The sequence below is a fragment of the Danio aesculapii genome, chromosome 14 (assembly GCF_903798145.1).
Source record: "Danio aesculapii chromosome 14, fDanAes4.1, whole genome shotgun sequence".
NCBI lineage: Eukaryota > Metazoa > Chordata > Actinopteri > Cypriniformes > Danionidae > Danio > Danio aesculapii.
This window is the reverse complement of record NC_079448.1, coordinates 19,739,688-19,746,203: the sequence shown is the minus strand read 5'-3', so window position 1 is coordinate 19,746,203 and position 6,516 is coordinate 19,739,688. Positions and strand designations below refer to the sequence as shown.

General features: G+C 33.3%; 1 long non-coding RNA gene across 1 annotated transcript; it reads right to left on the bottom strand.

The window, feature by feature from the left end:
* Positions 1 to 276: 276 nt before the first annotated feature.
* LOC130240301 (uncharacterized) lies at positions 277 to 3,714 on the bottom strand. Its single transcript, XR_008838760.1, has 3 exons — positions 3,642 to 3,714; positions 1,935 to 2,009; positions 277 to 363 (listed from the first exon to the last, which is right to left on the bottom strand). It is a non-coding gene; the product is annotated as an uncharacterized LOC130240301 (long non-coding RNA).
* Between the last annotated feature and the right edge of the window lie 2,802 nt (positions 3,715 to 6,516).

Sequence of the window (6,516 nt, the reverse complement as noted above, 5' to 3'; positions counted from 1 at the left end):
GAACTTGCAGGTGAACTACACCAGGCTGTGGATGGTTGTGGTGAGCTGCTTGTTTCTGGTGTCTGGCCTGCAAAAGGTCATACACAAACAAAAGTTGTTTTTTTTTTTGTGAACTTGTCTTGTAGCATTCTGTTCTGCAACACATGACTAACATCTTAACTTCCAAGCAGCAAGGACTTTTCGAGCTTGGATTGGCCTCAATGCTGTCAGCAAATCCGATTCCTCAATAAACTGAAAATCATCATGTCTCCACTCCAATGGATTGCAATAACTTCTCTAAAATGTCTTTTGTTGCCTCTGGAAGGTTAGGCAACACCTCAGTGATGGCAGTACGTAGAAATGTTGTCTCCAAGTCAGTCATTACTGAAATCAAGCAAGTAGTGATTAAACATGTAGTCATTAAATTTATTAAGAGTTTATTTCTGTCTGCTAATTGCAAATAAAACAAAAATTCAGATTTCTTACTATTTTTTTTAAAGGGATATTTAACCAAAAAAATTAAAATCTATAATTTTTTCATCCTTGACATATTTCATACCAGTTTGAGTTTTTTTTTTGAGCGATTCAAAAGAATGTTGGAAACTTGTAATCATCGACTTCCATAGTGGGAAAAAATACTATAGAAGTCAACAGTTGCAACATTCTTCAAAATATCATCTTAAGAAAAAAAAAATAAACAAACAAATAAACAAACCCCAAACAGGTTTGAAAAAAAGTCAAGGGTAAGTAAATGATATCAACATTTTTAATTTTTGGGAAAACTATCTCTTTAAACTACATGTTATTTTAACTAAGCATACATGATGATTTTTAGTATATTTTTTCCACCTCTGTGGGCAAGATCTCTTTACTTCGACAGCACGCTGTGTTTCAGAGGAACGACTTGGTACCCATTAACAATGTATGATGTTAGCGGATAAAAATCAACCAAGTCATTAACGCTAAGACACTGTAGCCTGGTACTCTGTTTAGTCACAGAGTACAGATGGTATTCAAAATGGTATTCAGCTTTTTGTATTCCCATTTCAAAAAACACAGCTCCTTCATTTTGGATTAAAATGATGAGAAATTCTCCAAACTCAATGAACTCATCATTTTTAGACACAAGAAAATGTCCCTTTTTGTATGACGTTCCTTTATACATTATTTCTGCGGACACAGTAGTATTAAACTCTGAAAAGTTAAATTCTCTCACTGCATGTTTAATTGATTCACTGTAAAGACTTGTGTAAAAAGTGCAACTGTCTTTGACATGCAAAAGCTGAGTGCATCCTGGTCCAGCTGAAAGATATGCCTGAAACATCTGAGGCCTTTCGGATAAAGTTAGAATTTTTAAAATGCCTAGCACATCTCTTGAAGTAGCTATGCTTACTTTCAAAACGCATCGTCCACAATCGAATCAAGGGGCCAAATTTAAGAATTAGTGCAGCATAATGTCGCAAGAAATTATGTTTTGGTTTCAGTGAACTCTCAGGAAATAAAGACTTTCTTATTTCCAAATATTCTTGGATTAGAAAGTCAAGATAGGCTACTTGTGATGATGAAATTTTTTGTGCCCAAATCAAATCAACAATATCTTTGAGCTGGAGAGTTAACTGCCACACTTCATCTTCTGAATTTTCCACTTTGTCACCAATTAATACAGGAAGCAACCTTAAGAAATTCCAATTCTGTATGGCTTGCCCAGAAAGTTTGGACACCTCAGAATTGACCGCACATGGCTTTGTAAGTGCATCAGTACTTTTGTACTTGAATTGCTTGATTCAACGGTTCAAAACAGAATATGTAAGCCAGTGTCTCTTCTTAATGAAATACTTTAAGTACAATGTCACATCATAGGATAAGACACCCTCAAATATGTCATGGCCTAAACAAGGTGGGAGACCAGGCTGGCAGACATGGAAAGATTTTAAATTATTGAAAACAGAGTTTACCTTTATTCCTTTGATGTCTTGACGGTCTTCAGATTGTAAATCATGAACAGCAGAATCATAAGTTTCAGGGGTGCGCTGTGGACCACAAACATTTGGGTTATCACTCTGAAATTCTTTTCTTGTGATTTCACAATACCTGCAAAAATACTGAGCACGACTGAAATTTTCAGTAAACCCACCAATGGCGTGTGAACCCAAATTATCACCAGCAATACAATACAGTGCACCTTTGACCACTTTACCACCTACAGTTATTCCATTTTCCTCCAAATCTTTTAAATCCACTAACAGCTCTGAGAAAACCTTAGCACTTCCAGATTTCTTTAGGTCATTCTCTCCACACAACAAGGCAAGGAACATGTGATCAGTATTGGACCGCACATGAGCAGGTAAATTACCCAAAGAAAGATAGACTGCAACTACGTTGTGCTTTTTTTTTAGCAGATCCAAGTGGATTGACAATTTCAAAAGCATCCTGGTAAATAATTAGTTTCAGACATTCTGGATTTTCAAGAAAGTACTGGTTGGACTTAAAGATTTTGCCATCACTAATGTCCACAAAATTATCCGAGTCTATTTCACAAGATGGCTGACACAGCGAATTCTTCCATAATTCTGATTCCGATAAGCTACTCAATGTTTGTTTTACAGGTATGTAATATGCAAACGTCTTTGTCATATTTTCGTAATTTCCCAATGTTACCTTTTTAGGCTCTATGTATTTGAACATCTGTTTGAATGTCTGACTTCTTGAATTTGTTGTTCTCAGTGGTCCTTGATGACAGAAAGAGAACAGATCTGAATCGTTTACACAGTCACAGACTTTACTAACAACTTCATCTGCTAGATCCATCTCATTTTTTAAAAGGGAACGCAGTTTACTTAAAGTGTAATCTTGTCCCAACTGGAAGCTGGAAGGAGGAGCTGTCCTCGCAGTTTTAGGTATAATAAACACATATTCCTGAGGAACGACTCACTAAAATTCTGGGGCAATTCTGTAGTTTCAGGTGTTGTTACATCATTTGAAAAATCACATTCAATGACAGTGGACGACTGAGAAACAGTTTCCCTGTAAATGTCACTTATAGTATCATTTGAAGCAGCTCTATGCTTCCTGGACATGTGAGCTGTAAAAGACGCTTTAATTGTAAAAGTATTTTTACAACCCGTTATTGGACAAGCCACAGGTCAGCCTTCTGCTATATGCTCTTTTAAGTGGCATATTAAATCTTTAGCCGTGTTAAACATGCGGTCACACAACGAAATGGCACATTTAAAATCTGCAACAACTGCTTTAGTACTAACGGTCAATGCAGACTCAATGTGATCCCTATAAAAATGTGCTTTAAATGCAACGTAAGAGCAAAATGTTCGCTTACAGCCAGCACTAACACATTTGAAAAAGTTCCATGAACTTTCAAAAGTTCCATGAACTTTACAATGCAACACATAACCTCTCAGTGTCTCAAGTGTTTTGTTGCAAAAATGACACGTAATCATCTTTAGACTTCTAACAAAATCTTTAGTTTTTTTTTTTAGCTTTACTTAGTCGGACGATACGGCAAGAGGCCGAGTTACCTTTGCATTATGCCACTCATTATTATTCAGACGACCGTGCAACACCCCAAATAATACCCTCTTTTTTGCAAGTGCTTGTATGGTAAAGCGTTTAAAGTACAAAGTAAACGAAATTTTCACTAAACTTACCAGTGCCTCAGTAGTTAGAAATGTTGCAAGACGTCATCCACAGCTTCATTCGCGGGCTGGACAGATTGAGCGCGCGCACTCACTACAGACCCATAAACATCTGTAAAATGGCTGCTCCCGCAAGAATCAGAAAACCGATTAGTGATTGGACAATGCAGAACAGAGTTTGAAATTAAAACGCAGACGTTAATTTACGCAAAAGCATATATTTTAAATAGAAACACATTGCTGCCACATTTTAAACAACAACAAGACATTCATAATTTTATTAATTAAATTATTGTTTTAAAAATATTTTGTCAATTACAGTAGATTAACAATTACATTTTACATAGTGTTCAAAAATAAAGGACCCTAAGGGACAAATAACCCTTATCTTTTTATGTAGGCCTATATTAAATATGATAATTAGCAATAAAGCCTAATGTTAAAATAGCTTATACACCATTAGGATAATTCTAAACAGACACATTGCCTTTTAAAACCCCTCATTTAAAACTTGTAAATACGTAATGATATATTTAAGGATAACATGATCATTTTGTGATTGTTATACTTGCTTACACATGCTTTTTTATCTGTAATAGCATGATTTTTGTTTGTTTAGTATCATTTTGGAATTTTTACAGCAGCTTTGCAGTATTACATGTTTGTACTATTAAAATAACAGTGATCAGTACATTTTACAAATAAACATTGTTATTGATACACATTCTTACAGTACAATTAACAGTTTAATTTGGTTCAACAGTTTACAACTGTATTTTTATTTTTTACAAAACCATACTGTAAATTTAACGCTGTTTCATTGTTTTTCTATTTACAAAATTTAGATGTCACAATTATACAGAAATTTCAGTTATTTTCACAAACATTTTTTACAGTGTGTATCTTTTTTTCTGAGAGTGTAAAATCTTATCTGACAGCGTCGCCTTTTATTTATTTAATTAATACAGCCAAACAATAATACTGTGAAATTAATATAATGCATATAATTAATTGTGTCAAATAAGAAAAAATATTGAAATGTACTGATTCTTGCTCAAGCTGGTTATTTTAAATGTAAAACATTTAAAATTAACTTAATATTTTTCAGAATTCTTAATGGATAAAAAGCTTATTTTTAAAAGCACAGTATTTATTTGAAACAAATGTTTGCTCTTTGATAATTGATGGCAATCAGATATGTTTCTTTACCACTAAAAGACTTTGTGCATTCTTTTATCTTTTTATCTGAGTATTCTCACTGAGCATTGTCCAGCCATGGTACAACACATCATTTAAGTTTTCAAATAAGCCCGAATGACTTGGTTAGCTGCATCAGGTGCATTTAATTAGAAAGTTGAATCTATAATGCATTTCCGGTAAATGGATATCCAGATGCATTAAATATCATGTAAACCTTAAAGCATTAAGTGAATATCTTTTTTTATTTGTGACATGTACATAGGCAATACATTTTCGGAATTTCATATGCTCACAAAAATTAAGTTTTAATTTAAGTTTTTTTTTTTTTTTTAACTTTTCATTTAAGATAATTTCAATATATATATATTTTTTTACAGAACATCCACTTCCCCAACAATTTAAGCCCCTACACATGAGGTGATACATAAAATAAATAAATAAAAAACAATAATAAAATTATAATTAAAAAAATAATAATAAATAAAAAATTAAAATAGTAAAAAAAATAAAAATAAGAAATAAAGAATAAATAAATAAATAAAAGGTATTGCCATCATAATAACTTTACGGGGGATACACTTGTACATCAAGTTACATTGGGTTGCATTGTAGTTGCATCAAATTACGGTGACAGTAGGTTAAGCAACTTCTAAATGTCATAATACTTTTCCACCTCTTCAGAAAAATTTCAGTCTTCATTTGTAGACATGCAGTCATTTTTTCCATTTGATAGACCTGTTTAAGTCTCTGAATCCACTGAGCTACCTTTGGAGAACTTTCTTCCATCCAGTGTACTGTTATCATTTTTTTGCAACCAGTAATAATATCCTTAGGATAAATCTTGTGTCTTCATTAAACATTTCTTTGGACAGTGCTCCCAGTAAGCACATAACTGGATCGAGGGGTATTTCTATATCTAGTATCTTATCTATTTCTTTTTTAATATTTTTCCAAAATTCTTGAATCTTAGGACAGTCCCAAAAAATGTGGGTATGATCTCCAATTTTAGCACATTTTCTCCAGCACAAAGCTACAGATGGTCCTTTTACATATGTAGATATTACAAAAGGAGTATTAAAGTACCTCATTTTTACTTTCCGATCAAATTCTTTCCACAATTGACTATTAATTCTCTTATAACATCCTTCACATAACTATAGTCCACATAGTCCAGACCTCATCCTCAATTACGGTATTTAGTTCTAGTTCCCATTTTCCTTTAACGTGATCTGTATTTTGTACAGTATTATTTACTAATCTTTTATATAAGTGAGAGACGTGTTGTTTAGTTTGAATGTTTTTTTCTGCAATATTTATGAAATATTCCTCTATTTTATTTGGTTGTTGCATGACTAGAGCTTTTTCTTTATGGTTTGTAATATAATGTCTTATTTGGAAGAACCTATACATATCTTTCGGTGAAATATTAAATTGTTCTTGGAGTTGTGAGAATGATGTAATTTCTTTTCCAACGAATAACTGGTTTATTGTTATAAGACCTTTATCTGCCCATATTCGAAATCCACCATCCCATACAGATGGGAGAAACTCAATGTTTCCTACTATAGGCATGGCTCTGTGTTATGAAGCGGACAGGAGACAGAGGTAAGGAAACGTTAGGGTGTTTATTAAATGACAACAAGGAGCACATGAAGGATAGCCAGGAGGATCAGGAATGATATTGGGG